The sequence below is a fragment of the Sceloporus undulatus genome, chromosome 2, assembly GCF_019175285.1.
Source record: "Sceloporus undulatus isolate JIND9_A2432 ecotype Alabama chromosome 2, SceUnd_v1.1, whole genome shotgun sequence".
Classification (NCBI taxonomy): domain Eukaryota; kingdom Metazoa; phylum Chordata; class Lepidosauria; order Squamata; family Phrynosomatidae; genus Sceloporus; species Sceloporus undulatus.
This window is the reverse complement of record NC_056523.1, coordinates 292,074,557-292,098,087: the sequence shown is the minus strand read 5'-3', so window position 1 is coordinate 292,098,087 and position 23,531 is coordinate 292,074,557. Positions and strand designations below refer to the sequence as shown.

Here is a 23,531-nt window from a genome sequence, read left to right as displayed (position 1 = left end):
GGTACATGGGGTTCCCCATTTATTTTTGAAATACAGTGGTGTTTGTTCATGTAAACCAGCATTGTGTAGTGGTTTGGGCATTAGACTATGACTCTAGACCCCAGGGTTCAAATCCCTACTCAGTCATAGAAACCCACTTGTTGTCTTTGGGCAAGTCACACGGTTTCAGATTAAGCCAAACCTCTTCTGAACAAATCATGCCAAGAAAACCATGTGCTAAGTTTATCTTAGGGTTGCCATAAATCAGAAATGACTTGAAGGCACATGACAACAACACTATCGCTAATGTGTTTGGTCAGTTATAGGGGGAAATAGGGGCAATAGTTATAATCCATTTGTTCCTATAGGTTGGACATGACCCAGGCAGAGATGTGAGAAATGGAAATTTTTCTGATGCTATGTATTTTTTTTTTAAAAAATGTTCTTATGATATATCATTATCGTCGTCATCGTCTTCTATATTTATAGTTATCAGAACTGTTATACTTTGGTCAGTCAGATGCAAAATACAGTGAGCATGCTTGCCATCCATGGATTTGAGCATCTGCAGACAGCAAGTGTCACTGATTTTAATGGCCACAAGTGCAGAGGGTCATGGTTTTTGCCATCTGTGGGGAGGGATCCAGAATGGAACTCTCACAGATAAGAAGGGCCCTCTGTATTGGTTATGAATTTCTAATAATTGTTCAGAGGAACAGACTAACAAATGAACACACCACTAAGCTTGTTTCTATTTCATAAAATTTCTTGCTTCTCAGTCATAAATACAAGTAATTAAGACAAAATGTGATAAGTTGCTTATGCCCATAGACTCATACCCATTCTTTAGTGAAACATAATGTTCACCTAATTGTATTCAATTTTTTCTCCACTTGAACTGGAAGTAATAGATATATATCAGACACAGTTTTCTATAGATATGCATCCTTTAAAAAGTGTTGTTTCAAGTATAGTAATACTCAGTTAAATACAAGGGAAGTATATGCTATTCTCTTTATGTTATTACAAATATTTTAGTAAAATCATTTCCATATAGCACTTTCTGTGTATTTGAGTACAGGTGGAGTGCCTTTTATTTGAAATTCTGAAATAAAAAATATTCCAAAATTTGAAACTTCAGGAGCTACAACAGAAGTAGTGTCATATGTAGATTTGCAAGTCTCGAGAGGAACATGAGGCTGGAGGTAGATGTGAATGAGTAACCAGGAGTGCCACCACTGCTGCCTCAAAGGCAGAAGCAGGTGGCTGAAGAGCTCTGTGGAGATCTAGACAATAACATGTCTACACCTATAAATGGTGTAGTATTTGCTGGTTGCAGACACACATGAGATTTCAAAAACCTGCTTTTGAAAAGAAGAATAGAGTGAAACCTTCTGATCACTAGGGTGTGGTGGGAGGAAGCAAGTGGCATCAGAAGTTGATTGGGGATGGTACCCAGGAAGAGTGGCCTCAACAAGAGCTGCAGACACTGATGGGCAGCCTGAAATCCAAGTTGCTCTCTCTAACCACATCTCTCTGCAGCCCACCGATACTGCACCATTTATTTCTATATAGGGTACCTGAGCACAGGAGATGTCTGGGGAGCCCTCCAGCCACCTACTTCCATCTTTGACATGGCAGCAGTAGTGATGGTCCCAGTCATTCATTCTCAAGGTAAAAGTGGGCGGTTGGCAAATATTCTCCCCATATAATCCGCCCCGCACACTCAGGTCAGCAGGGAAAAATTTGCTGGAGGTCCCAACTGTGCAATATGTGAGGACCTTGCAACGGGCCTTTTCCATCTCAGCCCCACGAATATGGAACAATCTCCCTGATGAGCTCCACTCCACCACATCTTTAGACCTTTTTAAGAAGAATCTCAAAACCTTCTTCTTTTCCCAAGCTTTCCCCCCATGAGATGTGACTTTGGTTATTTTCCCCTCTGTCTTGGTATCGACTGTGACATGTTTCTGGATTCCCCCACTCAGCTGGCTGAGTATTAGGTTTTTATATGCTGTTTTTATATATAGTTTTATTGATTGTACTGATTATTATGTATTTTATATGAATTTGTACGCCGCTTTGATCAAATTGGAAAAGCAGGATAGAAATAAACATTATTATTATTATTATTATTATTATTATTATTATTATTACTACTATTCCAAAATCCAAAAATATACAAAACCCAAAATGCTTCCAGTTGGAAGCATTTTGGATAAGAGAGACCCAACCTGTGTAACATAAACCAATTGTACCAAATTAGATATCATTATTAATATAGTTGGAATATTTTTGAGAAAATTTGGAGATTTTCAGAAATTTTTTCAGATGTACAGTTTTTAGAAAACCCGCATTACTAGACCCAGACAAAGTTAAACATTTACAGTTGCCATCACTTTAATGTTTAACTTGGTCTGGATTATGTGCAATATGTTTAAAAATACTTTAACTGAAAAAAATCATACTGAAGTACTCTTGTTTGGGTTGTGTTCTTTTCAGTGACCCATTTTAACTGTGTTTTTGGTTTGTTTTATGTTTTAATTCCATTTTATGTTTCACTTAATTTATTTAATAATAATTAATTTTGCCACTTTTTATTTCCTTTAGTGTTATTTGTTGGCAGAAAGGCAGGATATTAATTCAGTTAATTAAATTAAGTTACCATATTGGTGTGGTTGAAGTTAAGCTATTTCTGTTCCCCAGAGAAATATAAAAGGGGCAGGCGACCACTAACTTTCTGTTTTCTGACACCCTCAGAAAAGTAGGCAGAACAACAGCTTTGACTGTTCATGCATTTTTCTGTTTGTAGTTCTCACTGGCCTTCCCTGTAAATCTCATGCTAGATATGCTAGGATTTCCATGCTCTAAGATGAATATTTAAAACCAGTAGTTGATAGAGTGCTTCTACATTGTCTTTCTTTATAGTCCTCTTCTAGAGGGGTTACAGAGAGTTCAATGCTATTTCCTTGTTTGTTGAACAGTACATTAGTTCCCTTGCCATACCTCTTGGTAGATGAAAATAATATGTTTAGTCTGAGGTGTGTAGGTAAAAGTTTCAGACAGATGTTTCCTATAAACATGAAAACTGAGTGTTGCTTTTGTTCCTCAGAATATAGTATGAGGCATAAGCTGAGTTGTGAAAAGATTTGCCCATGCAAATGGAAGTGCATTTAATGTAAACTTTTCTCTGATGTGTGGCATTTCTTTGCCAGTTTCATAATGTGAACTTCACTACCTTAAGATAACACCCCTCTTTCATTTTGTAATGGGTAAGAAGCTAAGGAGGAAAGAAGAGGAAAAGAGACACTTGATATGGACATATAACATTTCCCTTGGTTTGTTTTTGTAATGGCTTTTGAATAAAAAAAGATGTGGTCATCAGATACAGCCACATTGTTTCACAGTCACAGAGTTTTGAGTTAAACAATTAAAAATGACAGTATAAACTTAAAGCTATGTGGATTTTCAGACTAAACAAGGAGTCCTTTGAATTTTCAGTTTATATATATTTAGTATGATTAATTTTTATGTATAACAATACGTAATAACAACAAATAAATACAACCAGAAAAGAAAATAAAGAAAAAAGGAAAACAGGAGGAAAAACAAAACCAGAAACTGCAACACTGTCAGTCCAGGAATACAAACATTGTTTTTAAGTTGAGCTGTATGCAATTATTATACAATATCCTTTTAATTGCTTAATTGTTGGGGTCCCCATAAACTGAGAGAATGCTTCAGAGCACATACTTTGTTGTCATTGTTGCTGCTGCTGCTGCTGCTGCTGCTGCTGCTGTGTGCCTTCAAGTCATTTCCGACTTATGGTGACCCTAAGGCAAACCTATCATGGAGTTTTCTTGGCACCATTTGTTTAAAGGAGGTTTGCCATTACCTTCCCCTGAGGCTGCGACTTCCCCTGAGTGTGTGACTTGCCTAAGACCACACTTTTTATTAAAGACAATATTTGGTAACCTTAAAATAGATACTTATTATTCTTGCTAATTAGAAGAATTGCAGTAGAGGAAACACAAATAGTTTTGGCCCATAGTTTCAATTGCAATGACAAATCTGGCCCAGCATCACTGTGTCTCACCTCATGCTCTCCTATTTCCTTGGAATCCATGCCTCTGGGTACTACCAACTATTGCCATCTTGAATCCAAAAAACATGGATCTTGAAGACTGATTCCCAGATTCTCAAGATTACACTGCTCTTTTCTCAGACTGTTGTGCCGATTTAGAAAGTCTATGTTAAAATTAAGTACTGTACTCTAAAGGAAAGAACTGTGCATAATATTGAACTGGCTGAATCAGTCAAATATTTCACATCTTGCAAAACATTCAGAATGTTAATTTTCTCAGTGAAGTAAAAGTATTGTTTCAATCTATTATTTTATCATTTTTCAACATGGAACTGTGAAATGTGAGACTAGAACTGAGTGATTTCTTGAATGGTATACTCATTTCTTACTCTGCACTTCAATTATTTTTCCAGGTATGTCTTGCATTCCTGAAGTAGTGCCTAAATTTTCCAGGAGAGCAATACAGTGATTTACAAAACAGGTGAGTAAAACACAGGGTACATTTTCATAAGCTAAATAACTCTGAACTTGGAAGATGGAAACATCTCTCTTTATGGTCAGCAGCGAACAGCATTTGTCTGTCAGATTACACAAAGAGTGGAGGAAATCAGGCAGATAGCTTTTGTGTTGTAGATATCATTTGGCAATCATAAAGTTTATTTGCAGAAATCTACAACATTAACATTTCATTTGTTACCTCTACTTGAAAAACCTCCCCATGTTTTCAAATTTGACGAACCTGGAAGTCTCTTGACCAGGCATCAAATATCAGAAAAGAAAGGTCGTGGCAGACCAGCTATTGTCCCATCCGTTCTTTTTCCTTCTCTTTATAACTGAACTTGTAGAGTTATATCCACCCAGACTTTTAAGGTACATCAGGTCCTTGGTATCTGCCAGAGTTGGGTTCCAGGACTTCCTGTGGATACCAAAATCCGTGGATGTTTGAGTCCCATCAAATACATTGGCATAGTGAAATGTTGTTCCTTACCTAAAATGGCAAAATCACGATTTCTTATTTGAAATTGATATATTTTTTAAAAATATTTTCATGCTTTGGATGCTTGAATCCATGGATGAAGAATCCGTGGATATGGTGGGATGACTATTCATTTTGATTTTGTGCTTGTTTTTGTTTGGCTGTTTCATACTTAGTGCATTATTTATTGAGATTATTTAATCACTTCTTGATTATTAGTTTACATTCTATTTTTCTTCAAGGGGTTCAGGGTAGCCTATTTGTTTCTTCTGAGTCCCATTTTATCCTCATAATGGCCTAAATTCGACATGGTGTTGGAACTGTAGAAGGACGTCCCCTTTCCATTGTCTCGCCACAGTTCCTTTTCTGCAGTCTTTGTCACATGAGACGGTAGTGGGGAGGATGGGGCCATCCATCCTACTGATTCTCAGATGGAAGCAATTCTGCCAGTCACAGTAGTATAAATTTAGGCTAAGAAATTGCCGTTAGTCCAAGCTCTCCAAGTGATCCTCAAGGCTAAGTGTGGATTTGAATCCATTTCTTCCTAGCCTTGTTCTGAAATGCTAGCGTCTAAAATCAAATATGTTAGGATTCCATCTTAAGTTCTTCCCTCTTCTTCCATTTGTTCTCTTCTCAAAACCAATTGTTGATTGTGTATATATCAACCAGCATCCAATTTTAGCATTATATTATTTAAATACCAGTGGAAGTAGATGGCTCTGCATGTGTTAAAATAGCCCTTAACTTTATATGCCAAATAATAACTCTCGATAATCAATAAAGGTTGATTTGATAAACCATAGCTTACAAGCAGAGTTATGCAGCTCTCAGAATTGGTCCACTTAATGCTCACCCAATCTTAACACACATTCTCTGAGGATCCTGATCCCCAAGGCATGTGTACTTAATGGTACATCCTTTCAGCCCCTTTTCCCTACCAGGGAAAGAGATGTATTGCAAGGAAGGAAACAGATCTCTATCCAACGTGAAGTTGAAGGTTTTCACGGCCAGCATCCATAGTTTTTTTGTGGGTTTTTTAGGCTATGTGGCCATGTTTATTCCTGACATTTCACCACATAGCCCAAAAATCCCACAAAAAACTAAAGATCTCTATCCCTTTCTTTTGAGCTTCCCTGTCCTGTCAACAATGTAATGGCTTGCTGTTGCTGTTTGCCTTAAAGTCATTTCTGACTTAAAACAGCCCTAAGGTGAAGTTATCACGGGCTTTTCTTGACAAGATTTGTTCTGAGGGTGATTTGTTTGTCTTCTTCTGAAGCTGAGAGACTGTGACTTGCCCAAGGTCATTCAGTGGGTTTCCCTGGCTGACTGGTGATTCAAACCCTGGTTTCCAGAGTTGTAGTCCGACCACTACAGTATGCTGGTAGGGAATTTTAAAAGGTGCTAAAATCCATTTTACCATAAATTGCATATAAAATATGCATTTTGGGATTAGATACACATAAGTGGCCCTGATTTGGGAGAAGAGATTTATGAATGAATATACCTATCTATTATTAATTAGTGAAGACAGGTTTAATCTAACAAGAATGAAAATACTTCTCCCCCCTCACCCTAGAGATTAGCACCAGGCACATCCTAGTAGCATCACAAAAAAGGGTGTTCTTGGTTATCAGTTTCATTCAGAATATATTTACGCATCAACAAAGTGCTGAATAATAAATTGTACTGTATTGATTTCTAGTCCAATAGCTTCACATTTGGACAAAGGTTCCAATTTTGAAGGAAAGCTATAATAAAGGTTTTCATATCTTGCTTATTTGTTTTCTTTCATACGTGTTTTATTTTTATTTTTATTCCTTGATTTCTTGTCTCATATACTTATGTTCTTTGAAAATGTATTTTAAAATCCCCATGTATCTCATGTTGCAGAAGCCAAACATTCTGATATTTGGAAAGGAGTGACCTAAGCAATTTGGGACAGAAGTGATATCATCTTTGGACTCTGTCCAATCTTTGTAGCCTATAACTCTTAACATTTTGAACACGAAAGTCGCCCCCAGAGTATATTTCAGGCTCTGTTGTGTGAGATGAGATCAGCATCTTGCATGCAGCAGAAAATTACTCTTTAATTACCAACAATAAATCAGACCAGCTTCTTTTAAAAACAAAAACAAAAATACTCTCTTCACCAAAATTAAGAGTATTATTTGAGTGATAATAAATTGACAAATACTGGACAGTAATTTAAACCATTTGCTGGGTACCACTCATGTAAATTGTTCTAGCAAGAGAGCTGACATTTGTATAGTCGACTTGTTGACTTTTTGACATTTTTATCTGATTAAAGAAAAGCAGATTGTTGATATTCAAATAACTATTGCTTTGTGATGCAGAAATTATGATAAGCAAATAAATCCATTTCGCTAGCAGAAGGATAATGAACCCCTGTCTGCTGTTCTACTAATGAACACACACTATTGAATGTAACATTTTGTTATTGTAACCTGCCACTAAAATACACATACACTATAAACTATGCAGTTGCCCTCTCTTTGCTGGGAGCCTGTTTCAGGTGCCATAGGTCAGTGGCAGGCAGGAAAAATTCCACTGCATGGCCAGAACTCTGCTTATCTGATGTTGGATATATTTCCAGACTCTTTCATATTGCCTCTATCTGTTAAGAGTCCTGCCATTCAGAGCCTTTTACACTTGTGTATGTTTACATGCCTTCAGGTCATCTGTTGACTTTTGGCAACCACATTAATTTCATAGGGTTAGGCAAGGAATACTTGGAGGTGGTTTTGCCAGTTCCGTCCTGTGAAAAATACCTTACAGCTCCTGATATTTGTTTGTGTACTAAATACTAACCAGGGCTGATGAAGTTCAGATAGGATCTGGTGTCTTTAGAGTATTTAGTCTTACTAGATCCTTATAAAATATATGTCATCTATGTAAAATGTATTATAAAATCTTAGTAAAACAATACAGGATGAACATCTCTTATCCTGAAATCTGAAACACTCCAAAATTGGCTACATCAGTGGCTGAGACAGTGATACCTTTGCTTTCTGGTGGATTGGTGTAGACAAAGTTTATTTCATGCACAAAACTGATACAAATATTGTGTATAAAATTAAATTCAGGCTATGTTTACAAGGGGTATATGAAATATATACGACTTTTATATTTCTATATAGGTGCCATCTCCATATAATAATAGGTTTTATTTATATCTTGCCTCTTCCAAAGGATCGAGATGGGTTACAATAATAAAAATAAAAGTACATAAATAAAATACGTAAGTACATACATAATAAAATTCCATAATCCCCTTATTCCCCCCTATCTTAAAACTAAACAATAACATTATAAAATACAGATTAAAATGATTTAAAATAGACATAATTAAGCGAGACATCCTGGGACAGTTATAGGGCAATCCATATCAGTGGAACTGGGACAATCAATTAGGGAAGGCCTCAGGGAAGGCCTGCCAGAAGAGATCGGTCTTTATGCCCTTTTTAAAGCTGTCAAGAGAAGTGATATGTTGGATCTCTCCCAGCAGACTTTAAAGGTTATTACCTACACCTTGTACTGTGCCTGGAAACTAATAGGCAGCCAGAGCAGAGATTTTAGGAATGGTCGCCTCTAGATTTTCTGGTGACCAATCTGGCTACCATATTTTGAACTAATTGAAGTTTCCAAACTAGGCACAAGTGTAGCCTCATGTAGAGCACATTACAGAAGTTGAGTCAGGACATTGCCAGTGCATGTACCACCACTTCTAGGTCCCCTGGCTCCGGGAAGGGTCACAGCTGGCATATCAACTATATCAGCATCTCTCATTATGTTTATGCAAGTATTCCAAAATCTGAAAACATCCAAAATACTTCTGGTCCCAAGCATTTTGGATAAGGGTTACTCAACCAGCAGTACAAAAGAAAGTATTTTCATGGAGATCTGTGTGTGAGTATGCATGCATGCTCCCAAAAGATAATACACTTCAAAACTAAAGTGAAGTTTAATAACTTTTTAAGAGTTTGAAACATTTGCTCAATATGGGAAACATTCTTCCCTGCAGATAATGTGTTTTTGTTTGTTTATTAAGAAAAGTCAGGCTGGGGAGAACAAAAGGAAATTCAATACTTGGGAGGTTGAAAACAGCTATTGAATTCAAACTGGTTTTCCAGATCAAGTTAAGCATTTTTTCTTCCTGGAGATTGGACGCATTTCAGGTCACTTCCTGAGGCTGTCAAATTCATTATGAATGTGATAGTGAAAGGTTCTTGTGGGGAAGGGGGATGGCACACATGCTGAGGCAACTGTTTAAAAAACAACATAAATGTTCATAAAATTTGCTTTAGTTGCATTCTATCCCCAATGCAACTTTTGTTTTGTTTGCCTTCCTGCAAGCCACCATGTCTAAACTTTATTTCATTAACTAGTCAAGACATAGTGTTTCAGTGATTGGACAGCCTGTCTTTACCAAAATGTTTCATATTGTTATGTAAATTTCTGTTCCAGGTGCAAAGCAGCAAATGTTCTGCATCCTTTATCTCCTGAAGCTCTCTCTCTCTCTCATACACACACTAGCAATAGCAATAGCAAGTACATTTCTATACCGATTACTGATGTATTAGGCGGTTTACAAAGTGTAAGCTAATTGACCCCAATAAGCTGGGTACTCATTTTAGCGACTTATGGAAGGATGCCACACTGAGTTGACTTGGAGCCCCAGGCTAGTATTGAACTCACAATCTTGTGTTTTGTGAGTGAGTGGCTGCAGTACTCACTGCGCCACCAGGGCTCCTTACACATACATACACAGAAAGAGAGTTCTAGCATTTGTTTTAGGAGCCCTTGTGGTGCAGTAGTTAAATGCCAGTACTCCAGCCACAATGCTCTGAGTTCAATCCTGAGGGGCTCCAAGGTTGATTCAGGCTTCCGTCCTTTCGGAGGCTGGTAAAATGATTACCCATCTTGTTGGGGGCAATTTTCTTACATGTTGTAAACTGCTTAGAGACTGCTTAGTTCAGTATGAAGCAGTATAGAAATGTAAACACTAAATGCTGTTTTTGTTAGTATTGATGTTGACCAGGGAAAGGGGGTCGGTCACTCTGTTGGATCTTATTCCCTCCTTTATATGCAGTTCTACACAGTAGGGGTATTTGCCCAGATTTGACATATGGGCATACAAGAGGCAATCCAGCCTTCTTGAATTCCTGGATGTCCATGCCATTTTCTCCATATAATACCATTTTGTAATTTCCTAGCTATTAGTTTTTTGTGGGTTTTTCAGGCTATGTGGCCATGTTCTAGCAGAGTTTCTTTCTGACGTTTCGCCAGCATCTGTGGCTGGCATTCTTCAGAGAATGTTTTGCCTGGAAAATGAAGATGCCAGCCACAGATGCTGGCGAAACGTCAGAAAGAAACTCTGCTAGAACATGGCACACTAGCCCCAAAAACCCACAAAAACCTTCTCTTGACCCCTCCTCTTTGTCTAGCTATCGTCCGTTTCTCTTCTCCCCTTTCTTTCTAAGGTTTTGGAACGGGTTGTCTATTCGCGCTGTCCTGAGTTTCTTGAAGCCAATTCCATCCTTGTCCTCTTCAGTCTTGTTTCCGCCCAAGGCATTCTACAGAGACCGCTCTCACTAAGATCTCGAATGGCCTTTTACAGGCCAAGGCTAATGGCCTTTACTCTGTTCTCATTCTTCTCGATCTGTCTGCGCAGCTTTGCACTGTTGATCACTGTCTCCTATTGACATACTCTCGGCCTTGGGTTCTCAGACTCTGTTCTCGACTGGTTTAGATCTTACTTGTCTGGCAGATCTTTTGCAGTGTTGCAGGGGGTCTGACTTCTTCTCCTGTTCCCTTATCTGTTGGAGTTCCCCAGGGCTCTGTTCTGGGTCCCCTTCTGTTTTCTCTCTACCCACTGTCCTTAGGAAAACTCATCAGCTCTTTTGGTTTTTCCTACCATCTGTATGCCGATGACACCCAGCTGTATCTTTCTGCCCCTGACTTTTCGCCAAGGCTTGAACAGCAAGTCTCATCTTGCCTTACAGCTGTCTCGCAGTGGATGCGCCATCGGGGTTTGAAGCTCAACATGTCCAAGACGGAGCTCCTTGTCTTTCCTCCTAAGCCCAACCTTCAACACTCCTTTTCTGTCTCTGTGGACAACATTTCCATTCAACCAGTCCCGCAAGCCCGCAGTCTTGGTTTATCTTGACTCTTCTCTGTCGTGTATCCCTCAGATCCAGGACCACAGCCAAGGCTTGTAGATTCTTTTTGTACAATATTGCCAAAATCCGACCATATCTCTCCGCCTCTACTGCCAAGATCCTGGTCCATGCCCTAGTGATCTCAGACTTGATTACTGTATGTCCTCCTGGCTGGGCTTCCTCTTTCTCACCTCTCCTTTAATCTCTGTCCAGCATTCCAGCTGCACGCATTATCACTTCCACCCACCGTCTGACCACATTTCTCCGTGTTGGCATCCCTTCACTGGCTCCCTCTCCCTTTCCGCATTCAGTATAAGCTCCTGCTGTCGACATTCAAAGCCCTCCATGGACTGGCCCCTCCTTACTTATCAGACCTTCTTTCTCTTCACCTTCCCACCAGGGCCCTCCGTCTGGTATCAAGGGTTCCTGTCTCAGCCCAGGATTTCCTCTGCCCCATCCCGGATTCGCCCCTTTTCACTTGCTGCCCCTCACTCTGGACCTTCTTCCTCCACAAGCAGAGCCATCACTTCTTTAACCAGCTTCAAAACGGAGCTGAAAACCATCCTTTCAGAGAGCTTTCCCAGGCATCGCATAATTGTCGCTTACTATCTGATGTTCTGTTGTTGGCTGTTTATCGATCCATTTCCTGTATTCCTATGTACTGTATATGTATTATCCTACTTGTGATTATGTATTTCTCTGGATAATTGATTAACCATCCATTATGAAGCCTTGCCCTCCCTCCAGTCCATCTGCCTTGGTCCCGACCTCGGAGGTTGAGAGGAACTGCTGGACCTCTTACCCTTTCCCTCCACCACTCCCTTCTCCTTCTGTGTCATGTCTTTTTAGATTGTAAGCCTGAGGGCAGGGAACCGTCTAACTAAAAAGATTGCATGTACAGCGCTGTGTAAATTTACAGCGCTTCATAAATAAAGGTTAATAATAATATAATTAATAATGGATGCCGGCCATGAAAGACTTCGACTTCCTAGCTATTCATTCTTAAAGGCTGAAATGCCTTTGTTAAGGCTTAGTTACTGGCAAGAAAATCTTTACTCGGACTATGTCAGTCTTTTATTCCTTTGGTCCCATCTGTGGGACTGTGACTGACAGAATTCTACCATGAACTGAAATGAGGTTTACCATTCTTGACATAGAATTGGGCGACTTTCGCAGACCGAGGGCTATATTTCTGCTCCTCACCCCCTCAATCCTCTAGGACAGGGGTAGGCAATCTTTTTGAGCCGGGGGCCGGGTTGCTGTCCCTCAGACAACTGGGGGGCCGAAGCCAAAAAATAAATAATTAAATATTTTTTAAAAAATTACATATATAAATAAACCAGGACAAATGTGGACAAAATTTTCAAATGGAAGACACTTTTTTAAAAAATGGAGGACACGCGGAAAAAATTGCTGATTTTTTAAAAAATGTTATATAATGCATGTTTCTGAGGCTTCTATAGACAATTGCCCCCCAAGGCCCTACCGGCAATCGGCGGCAGGACGGGCTGGGGCCGGTCCCAAGCCTCACCGGGCTGCATCCGGCCCGCGGGCCGCAGGTTGCCTACTCCGCTCTAGGATCTGCTCAGTTTGCCAAAAATATCAAAGGGAAGACCAAACTGGAAGTTGATTTTGGGGCCCTTTCTCACTACACAATTACACTCACGCCCTCGCCAATCGTGGGCTTGCCATCTGCAGGTGGAGTATCCACAGATGGCCCTCCCTGCCCCTTTCTTTCCGGTGGTGGTGCAAACATTGGCTGTGCTACCATTGAGAAAGGGGGCTTGAGGCCAATGTTTTTTGTCATCCCGGGGGGGGGGGTCCAAAATGGAACCCGTCTGGATATGACGAGCTGACTGTAGGCCTGTAATTCTATTCTATCTCTCATGGCAACACATAGTTTAAGAGGGAATACTTATAGATCCCCCCCCCCAGAATGCTCTGGTTCTCACCATACTACAAACCCCAATTCCATGGGATGAAACTATAGCTGTCAAGGACTCATAGTACAGCGCGCTCGTGTCATACCGGGGCGCGCCGTACGCGGCTTGAGCATACGCGGGGCTTGAGCATAGGTGGAATTTGCCTTACGCAGAGGGATCCGGAACGGTCCCGCGTAAAGCGAGGACCCACTGTACTATAATTATCTAGTTTGAAAGGGCCCCTGACTGTTAAAACAGGGAGTTACCTTATTGTTAAATAGTGAGGTGGCTCCAAAGCTCTCTGGCTGAGAATTCTAAGTACACTTCTCTAAAATGCAATTATCAGAATTCCCTAGAACGTTGCCATGGATGTTAAAGTGGAATCATAACACCATAAACTGTTAGTGTGGATTTGATCACACATAGCTTTTAAGCTGCTGTAAAAAGTTCGTAATGCGCCTTTGGAGATACCTATGACACCCTGCTGTCTCCCTTTCTTCACTACCTTATCTTTGACGGTAGCCTGCACTTTGCCATTAATGAGGAACACTCATCAATAAGCTCCTAATTGTATTAGTTATCAGCTGCAGTAAATTATCCTGTTGCTGTTCTAGGATTATGTGGTTACATGGTGATAGTCTCCTCCTCCCTCCATCCCCGCTCCCCTTCACTATTCCAGTCAGCCAGGGTTTTTTTGTTTTTTACTATCTTTTATTTTTAAAAACCATAGAGTTTAAAACCATGGAGTTAGCATAACTCCATAATGCATTTTTAAAAACCCTGTGTGTGCACCTGCATGCATGCACAAATGACACGGCATGTTGGGTAAGCCATAGGATAGAGAGTTGGGTTAAGGATGAGGGTGGAAGCGATGTTGTATGTACTTTCCTTTAGTAATGCATCTCGTTGAGAATGTGGATCTTGTGATAAAGTCTTGTGAAAGGGCTCCTGGTTCTGAAAAAGGAGTTTCTTTTATGTTAAGCAGTGCCAAGATCTCTATGACTATTTCAGAGGCTTGTAGACAAGACAATTAAGGGTGATCTTGGGAGATGGTTGGAGGGGTACAAAACAGCTTTGAGAGGGCTGCATGCCAATCCCTGGCACAGAGGAGGGATTCATTACTTGAATTTTGCAACAAAAAAAAAAAAACACAAAAAAAAGGGGAAAAAGAATGGGTGCCCTTTGAATAGAACAGATTTATTTTCCAGAGAAAGAATGCACCTCCATCTGGCTTTTGGAGATCTGCCCTCCCCAACAATGTATCTTTCCCTATTCAGTGGAGTCTCCACATTTCTTATGGAACGTCTCAGGCGTTAGAGTTAACATTGTAGAAAGATGTGGCAGAACAGTTTGTTCCTGCCATTCTTATTTGACCATTTCTATGTTTGGCTCAGTTCAGTACAATCATCTTGGCACCATCTTTACTAGTGAAAAATAACAGCTTAAATTGAAAATTGTTCTGATAGACTTATAAGTACATGTACATCATATCACATCATTGACTTTTTTGTCCAATTTAGTTGGCCCATAATTGGCATCTGAAGGGTTATTTGCAAATTTATAACCCTATGAAGTTAAGGGGTCACCATAAGTCAATAGGAAACTTGCAGGTACACACACATTCAATATTTTACTTACTACATACTGTAGTCACTGCCATTGTTGATTTTACTCTCATCTGTTGAATTGCACTGATCCAGTTTCAGCTTCCCTGGGTTCTTCCAGGTTGACTGTGCTTGAGCATAGCACAAGGCTCATACTTTTCAACCAGCTTCATTTAGGCCTCCACTCACTGCCTAATAATTGGATTTCAAAAAGAAGTCATTGCTTCAGATACAGTCCATCTGTTTTGTTAAATGCCCAGCTTGTAGACATATCACATCCCCCTTCTTTCCACATTGCTCCCTGCAATAACCGGTTTAATTGTCACAGGCTCCTAAGAGCAATCTGATTAGCAGATGTTAAGAGGAGACATTTTCAGCAGGTTCTTGGTGTGAAGTGGTAATTTGAGAGGTCTGTGTATGGGCTTGCTGAAGTCTGATTGATGGGTTGCCTGGCTTGACTCTGCTAGTGCTTTGAAATTACAATCATTTCCACCACCACCCGCCCCACTCCATCAAGACCAGGTGGAAATGTTTATTGGAGAGCAGCCAGAGTGCCATTTGTACAGCTGGAAGGCTGCTGCTCTCCATAAGCAAATCAAGACAAAGTTAATAACTCCTCCCTTTTGAAAGCATACCAGCTGCATTCATATTCACTTTTGTTGTTGTATGAGGTGTATTGACTTAGAATTAAAGAGGGGAAGGACCTTATTGTGTTATCTATTGCGTCTCTGCTAAAGCACCATTGCTCCATGGAGTAAATTACTCAGAATGATTTATATTCTAACCGAAAGGGCAATGTTTTAAGAGCACTCTTGAATTAGGATGCATTTTCTTACATTTTCCCTGTTTAACAAGGCTTTGTTCTACAACAGTAAGTCTAAATTACATTGAAAGTCTATTTGACGGGCTGCCTTTTTATGCATGATTCCTAAGCCTTTTTAGGTACTTCACAAGTAACTGACATTGCTTTCAAACAAGTGGGAACTGCAGCAAAATGATGCAACCTAAGGTGACCCCAACCTTCCAGTACCATTAAGGCCTGACATGGTTTCTAATGAGGAGGGAGCAGAAAAGAATATCCCTGTCCTGGTTTCTCTGAGGGGATATGTTGTTAATTGCTTTCAAATTGACTTCAATTTATGTGATGCCATAATAAGAGGAGAGCCAGTGTGGTGTAGTGATTTGAGAATTGGGCTATGACTCTGGAGATCGGGTTTGATTCTCTGCTCAGCCATGGAAACCCACTGGGTAACTTTGGATGAGTCACATACTCTCAGCCCCAGAAAGCCTATCATAGGTTGGCTTTATGGTTGCCATAAGTCAGAAATGACTTCAAGGCATACAAACAACAAATCAATAAGGAGCCCCCAACTCTTTGTTATCATTGTGGTAATTGTGGTGGTGGGATTTCATGCTTCAGTGAGGCAAGAGGCTATGCTGATGGCAGAAGTGCTGCTGGTGGGGTCTCCCATGTCAGATAGGCTTTTGCTGAGGAGCCAGATTAAATATGCCAAATGACTACCAGGCGCAGCAGAGTAGTGGAAGGTGACACTAGCAGAGGTTCTCTCAGAGACAATGGCAGTGGCAACATAGCCAACACTTGTTAGTATGCCAGAAGGGGGCACCAGTAAATCACTTCTGAATCTCTTACTACCCTCAAAACACCCTATGATAAGGCAACCCAAAATGTGAGGGGATATAGCATAAGAGTCTTAACCCTCAGCATTTCATAGGCCTTGTACAGATGAGAAGAAAGGGATGGCCAGAGGCTGTCCCTTTCTTCTCTGCACCGTTGCTGTGGCAAACCACACAGCCCCGACAACGACCCACAGTAAAAGGAGCTCCGAAATGGAGCTTCTTGCTGTGACGACGCCAAGGCGTCATTTCCGCTGCACGTGTTGCGGTTACGTCATGCACGCACTGTGCTGTTTGGGCGTGGCGCACGGGTGACATAATCAATGCACATGCTGTGTGGACAGCGCCACATAACAATGGCGCTGTCCACATGAACTAGGGTTTGGGAGCATGCAGTTAATGCGCACTCCCGAGCCCTAGTTTTGGCCTGAGGGCACCACAAGGCGCCCATTTGTATCAGGCCATAGTTGCACAGCAATAGGGGTAGTTCTGGTGATGGCTGTAAGTCTATGGATAAATATGTACAAATACCTATTTGGAGCTTGAATTTTTGTGATATTCTTTTTTAAGAGGTACCTCTGTATACCCAAAGTTTTATGAAGCAGAGTGTTGCTCTTGCTGTTATGTGCCTTCCAAGTCAACTGACTGGCAATAGTGTTAATTCTGGCTTCTGATGACCTTATCCTGACAAGTTTTATTAAAGGAGATTTGCCATTGTCTTCCTCTAGGGCAAATGGCTAGAGAGACAAGCGTTCAAACCTAGGCCTCCTGGAATCCTAGTCCAACAATCTTATCAGACAGGCTGTTAGTATTTGCATGTTGTTAAATCCATTTTTAAAATGATAGTATAATGAAGATAGGAAAATTATAGATTGTTCTTAATAGTTGCTAGTTCATAATAAAGTTGTGAAATTTCAGTCTCATAATGATTCCTCTGTTTTCATAACTGCTTTTACAAGCTATTGTTCTTTTGTGCCTCAAATCATTTCGGACTTACGGTGACTCTAAGGTGAATCCATCATGGGGTTTTCTTTCTAAGATTGGTTTCAGATGGCATTTTGCTGTTGCCTTCTTTGAGGATGAGATGTGTGACTTGCCCAAGTTCAACCAGTGGGTTTCTGTGTCTGAGTGAAGATTTAACCCTGGTCTCCTGGGTCCATTAGACCTCAGTTATGTGTAATTATGTAAGGTTGTTTATTCTCTAAGATCAAGGGTATTATGTTACTTTTCATGGAATACCTTTCATGTCTGTCTGTCTGACCCGACTAACTCATGTGAGTATGATACATTAATTTTAGAATGTATACCACAGCCCATATGGATTCTGTCTCTGATCTACTGCCAGCTGATGTCACAACTATGTATTATTAGGTGTCGTATGAAATATGTTCTTGGATGATCAGTAGTATAATTGAAAGTGTGTGTGTTGATCTAAGAAAAGTGATATACAGTGCTAGATTTCTTAGCAAATAATGAAGAGCTCTGATGTATCAGGCTTGGAATCCATCTGTCCTGGCACCCTTAATGGGACCAGCCAGATGGTTCTGGGAAGCCCTTTCTCCTGTTCCTTGGTTTCCCAACCACTTTAACTCACAGATACTCAGTCTCTGAACATGGGTATTCACTAGACTTGTCTTACTTCATTTTTGTGTACCTTCAAATCATTTCTTACTTATGGCAACCCTAAGACAATCCTATCATGGGGTCTGCTTGTGCAAGATTTGTTCAGGGGAGGTTTGCCATGGTCTTCCCCTGGGTTCCAGTGGGTGTCTTGCCCAAGCTAGGAAAACAAATCCAGGTCTCCAGAGTCATAGTCCAACACTCTAACCACTACCTCACAATGGCTAGCTGTATCTTTTTTCCTTTTCCTTTTCCTCTTTTGAGATAGGATAACAGTACTCAAAATAGCCAGAAGATGTATATTATTATTTTCTATTTATTCATTTTATTTGAGGATTTATATCCTGCCTTTCTCCCACAATTAAGTAGTAGTTCCCAAACTTGGGTCTCCAGATGTTGCTGGACATTGCTTTGCAGAAGCTCCAGCCAGTGTGGCAAGTAGTCATGACTCTAAGGACACACCTGGGAACTCCAGTCTGGGAGCTACTGTTTAAAATTTTCAACTTTGCCTGATCATTCTAATAGCAAGCAGTTGCTGAGTGCCAAGGAAACTCTTAACCACTATTAACATACTCAGGGGAATGTCAGCCTTTGCAGAAGTATTTTAAAAAAGAAAAACCTTGGGAGAAGATGCAGGGTTTTTAAATGGTTCAAAATAGTCTATGAGGACTATGTAAGGCCAATGGCCACAAATGCTGAGATTTTTATTGGGGAGTGGGTGGGAAGAAATGAAGACAACAAAAAAAATCACTGGTGAAGTAGAATGGAATAGAGTACCACAGAAGAGGGCTTGGCTTGAGTGAGTGGCACACTGAACAGGAGCATGCTAGGGTGGCCACATTTTGTTTTGTGTGAACTACCAAGAATATTTACATTTTTAAAACCTGGAAACCTACTCATCTTCTCTAAAAGTACCTGACATGGTTAATAAGTGAGGTGTCTCTTCAACAATTTCAACAAACATCTGCTTTTTAAACTGAACTGTTGTTCAAACATTAAATGTTTCCATTTGGGTCCCTGAGCACGCAGAGTGAGTGGGAATAATTTAAAAAGAGATAAAGGGAAATCATTCCATTTTCCAGGTGGAGCCATATGTATATTATTTTCTCTGGTCACTTCACTGTTAATCTCATTAGTGTCAAAGAATGATAGTTCACCCCTACATATACAATTCCATTACCATCTGCCTACTCACTTTTTTGCCAATCTTGGGATATGCTCAGAGTTTGGACATGCTAGTTACAATAATGTTCCTTGTAATTAATTCCATTTGTAGATAAAGATTGCTATCCATATGGACTCCTTCTAGGCTGGAACTAGTATTCCCCACCTTCCATTGTCCATATTTGTTTGACATTTAAATTTATACTGTTATCAAATCCCAGTAGGTGTCACTGTGATATTCTTGGTGCTATTTGCACTGCTACAGAAATCACCTTGGTGTCAAAATTTTGCTATTCTGCAGGACAGTTTCCAGAAAAGCACTGCACCCTTTATCTGCAATAAACAGGTGGAAAAAATCTAAGTCTGGGAAAGTTTCAGTAATCTCCCTCCATTATAACTTGCTTGTACAAACTAGGACACATTTCTCATGTGGAAAGTGAAGAGGAACTGTCCAAGTGTAATAACAGCATTTTCAGCTTACATGTAGGGTAGCAATCAGACCTCCCAAAAGAGCGGTCTGCCACCGCCTCCTCCATTTCCACCAGCGGGAAGCCTCAGCTGCCAAACAGCGTGGCTTCCCAGCAGCAGAAAAAGCAGTGTTGCAGCTAGCTTTCTGGGCTGTCGTGTTGCCCTGTTCACACCAGTGAACATCACATACCTTTTCTGGGTGAGAAGATGAGGTTTTAAGTCACCCAAGCAGCCCTGTGGGGAGCAGGATTCCCCAAGGACTGCTCAGGGGGCTGACAAATCTACCTACCTCTTTCTCACTATTTCTATACTGTACATTTATATTCTTTGTTGTGTGTCTTCAAGTTGTTTCGACTTAATGGTGAACCTACGTAAGTATTCATTTGTTTAAGCATGATTGCTGGTTGTTACCCATGAAATGTTTATTTAATATTTATTTTGGATCAGAAATATAGATTAGAAGTGTTTAGGAATAAACCAAATTGCTAAAATTATGACATCAGTTGTTTCTTTATTTGTTTTTTTTTAATGTGATTGATAACATTCATCCATTCATTTTTCTAATGGTTAATTTTTTTCGAAGAAAACTTATAGTCAGAAATATTTTTAGTGTAAACTGAAAGATTTAAAAATATTAGGATTAAATAAGCTTATTCACTACAAAAGTTTTTGCAGGTTGAGGCTCTCTTATTTGAAAATCTGAAATCCGCATGGGTGGCTGAGATACGTGACACCTTTGCTTTTTGATGGTTCAGTGTACCACAAACTTTGTTTCATGTACCAAAAGTATTTAAGAATATTCTGTTATAAAATTAATTTCAGGCTATGTGTACTAAGGTTGTAAATGAAAACATAATTAATTTTATGTTTAAACTTGGGTCCCATCTCCAAGATATTTCCATTATGTATATGCAAATATTCCAAAATGAGTCGTGTGTGGTGTTGTAGTGGTTTGAGTGTTGGACTGTGACTCTGGAGACCATGGTTAGAGTCTGTCTTGGCCATGACAACCCATGGGGTGATCTTTGGCAAGTGACACTCTCTCACGTCTCAGCGGAAGGCAACTGGCAACTTAGCAATAGGAGCTTCATTTATATACTGCCTTCATACCACCCTAAGCAGTCTCTAAGCGGTTTACAACTGTAATCTAATTGCCCCCCAACAAGCTGGGTATTCATTTTAGTGACCTCAGAAGGACTGCACACCTGAGTCGAGCTAACGCCTTGGCTGGTATTGAAACTCGCAACCTTATGGATTGTGAGTGGCTGCAGTACAGGCATTTAAACCATTGCACCACCAGGACTCATCTCAGAAAAAATTGGCCCAGAAAATCCCATGAAAGGTTCACCTTAAGGTCACTGTAAGCCGGAAATGACTTGAAGGCCACCAACAAAGCAACAAACAATATATTTCAAAATCCCCAAAAGAACTCTAAAATCCAAAATACTTCTGGTCCCGGCATTTCAGATAACGGAGACGTAACCTGTATGGACCCTTGACAACATGTAAGTTCATTCCACACAACAGCCCAAGGTTCTAGGAGAGAAGAGAAACCATTTAAAATGTTAGCAGAGGAATGGAGAATAATATCTAGAAATTACATCTGTCTGCTATGAAGCCTGGACACACCTTCTTTGGCATGTTCTGAATGAAAAAAAAATACTTGGGTATTATTATGAAAACGTTTTTAACTTTAATTCATTATAATTGCAAAGGCATTTTGTTTTCTTTTAGAATTTGCAAAAAACAGTGCAGATCACAGCATCAGAAAATGGCCATGGGAGAGGCTAGTGATAAATTCTGTAATGTGTAATGAAAGGTGTGTTAAAATACTGATAAATAATTTCTGTTTCTATATCCAGGATGGTTTCTTTGCCTATTACAGAAATGTGTTGAATAAGAAGTATATTGTGAATGAATGTGAGATGGAACTGTTTTTGTCCTGTTCCTTTTAAATCATTTATTTTTAGATTTTGAAAATTATTCAGTAGTGAATGAAAAAGAAAAACAATAGTACATTTCTCATGGACTTTAGTGACATGGAGCAGCAACAATTTTAATCCATGTTCAGTTGAAGGAAATTATCAGTTGTAGGATTAACTATCTTAAACATTAATTACATATTTGGTCCCTTGTGTTTAGTGTGTTGTTTTAATCTTTAGTTTGTAGTCCGAAACAAAGTTTGTGATACTCCAGACTAATTCTAAATTCTTTTGTGGAGGAATATTTACACTGTTATGCAAGATGTCAAAAAACTTTTGCTGAGAGATATATTGTTGAAAATTATGACTTTGACGTAATTTCTCAAGAGATATTGCCCTTATCCTTCAACACATTGTTTTGGGTCTTCCTTTCCCCATTTCTGCTTTCAGTTTTGTATTCCCTACCAGCTGGCTAAGTGACTTCTTTACCTTTTAAGGCTTATTTAACTCCCTCAGCTAGTCTTGCCATTATTGGAATAAAAATAGAGAGTGTCTGTTTCAAATTACAACTGGAATGCATAACTTGAGAAGAACAGAAAAACTGTTTTTATCACCAAAGCTGTTTTGAATCCTTGTCCTAGAAAAATAACTAATAATATTTTTAGAAAAAATAACTACTTTTAGAAGTTCCTTTTTCAGGACTAGCACCACGAACAAAACCATGCTGGTTTGTGGATTTCTGGTATGCTTTAGTCCAAAAACGTAATTTTACCAAATTCTGTTCTTTTCTGAAAGCTTTTTTCCAGCATCAACTTGTTTAGGAATCAAGAATTGTTTTATTGACCATAAGCTTTGCTATGACTGTTGCATTTCTCGTGTGTCTGCATAATTATTTTGGTATCGAGAATGTTTTTAATTCTGTCAAAGTGAAAACATGGTATGGATTTTAAACATTGAATGGATGGAGCGAACAGTAAATCCAGATTAATTAATCAATATGAAATACCAATTATTATTGACATATTTGCAGTTTAATAGCATTATTCCACTTTTTAAAAATTAGCAATAGCATGACATTATATACTGCTTTCCTGTTACTCACTACTCTCTAAGCAGTTTACCTCTTTAAGCCCATTGCCCCCAACACTCTGGGTACTCATTTTACTGACCTATGAAAGGTTTTGAAGGCTGAGTGGACCTTGGCATACTCCTCTAAGATCACCCCTACAGCATTGTGGCTGCGTACTGCATTTAACCACTGTGCCCCCAGGGTACGTCGTACATAGTTTGAGTACATTACTAGTTTTATCTGCAGAGTTCATAAGAATTCAACAGCTGGTCATTACTAAATATCTCTACAGACTTAGTTTAGAATCTGCACACTTAGGACTATACACAGGTTGAATCAACCTAGAAGATATGCTGTGGCCTGTTACAGACAGCCAAATAAGCTGCTTCGAGTCACAGTGGAGGTATGGTGTTTCAATGCTGCATGTGTCCTAAGAGCTAGAAGTCGCACCAAAGCCATGCTTCATCCTACGGACTGGAGCGTGGCTTTGTGTGGCTTCTTGGACTCTGTAGGACGCATGCATCTTTGAAAAACCCCACTGTGACTCGAAGCAGCTTTATTTTGGCTGTCTGTAACAGGCCATAGTTTGTATATAGAAGCGATGTTCCCCCATCTTCAAGAAAACATCTATTTGTCTTAGCATGAGCTCTTTTTAAACTTTTGTATTTTTAAATGCTTACTTTGTTTTCAGAGATAAACAGGCTTAATTTGCAAGACTCATTTGTCCAATACACAAATCTGAGGAAACAGTATCATGAGAGGAAAAATGTGTTATATCATCTTCTAAATATATCTGTAACAGTAATGTCTCATTTAGTTTCACCCACAGCAGGCATGGTTCAGCAAGTTTTCTCCTGTTCTTCCAACATATCTCTAGATTAAATAAAGATTATAAAGTTGAGAAGTTGT

General features: G+C 39.6%; 1 protein-coding gene across 5 annotated transcripts in view; it reads left to right on the top strand.

Moving 5' to 3' along the window:
• LHFPL2 (LHFPL tetraspan subfamily member 2) overlaps window positions 1-23,531 on the top strand; it is a 133,249-nt gene that overhangs the window by 60,276 nt on the left and 49,442 nt on the right. For 3 of the 5 annotated variants that reach the window (XM_042447883.1, XM_042447886.1, XM_042447885.1), the window contains exon 2: window positions 4,477-4,544. The exons of 1 other annotated variant lie outside the window; for it this stretch is intronic. The gene's annotated coding sequence lies outside the window, so the exon portion shown is untranslated. Of the gene's footprint in view, window positions 1-1,554; window positions 1,654-4,476; window positions 4,545-23,531 lie in introns of all 5 variants that reach the window. One more of the 5 variants, XM_042447884.1, reaches the window with a different exon arrangement.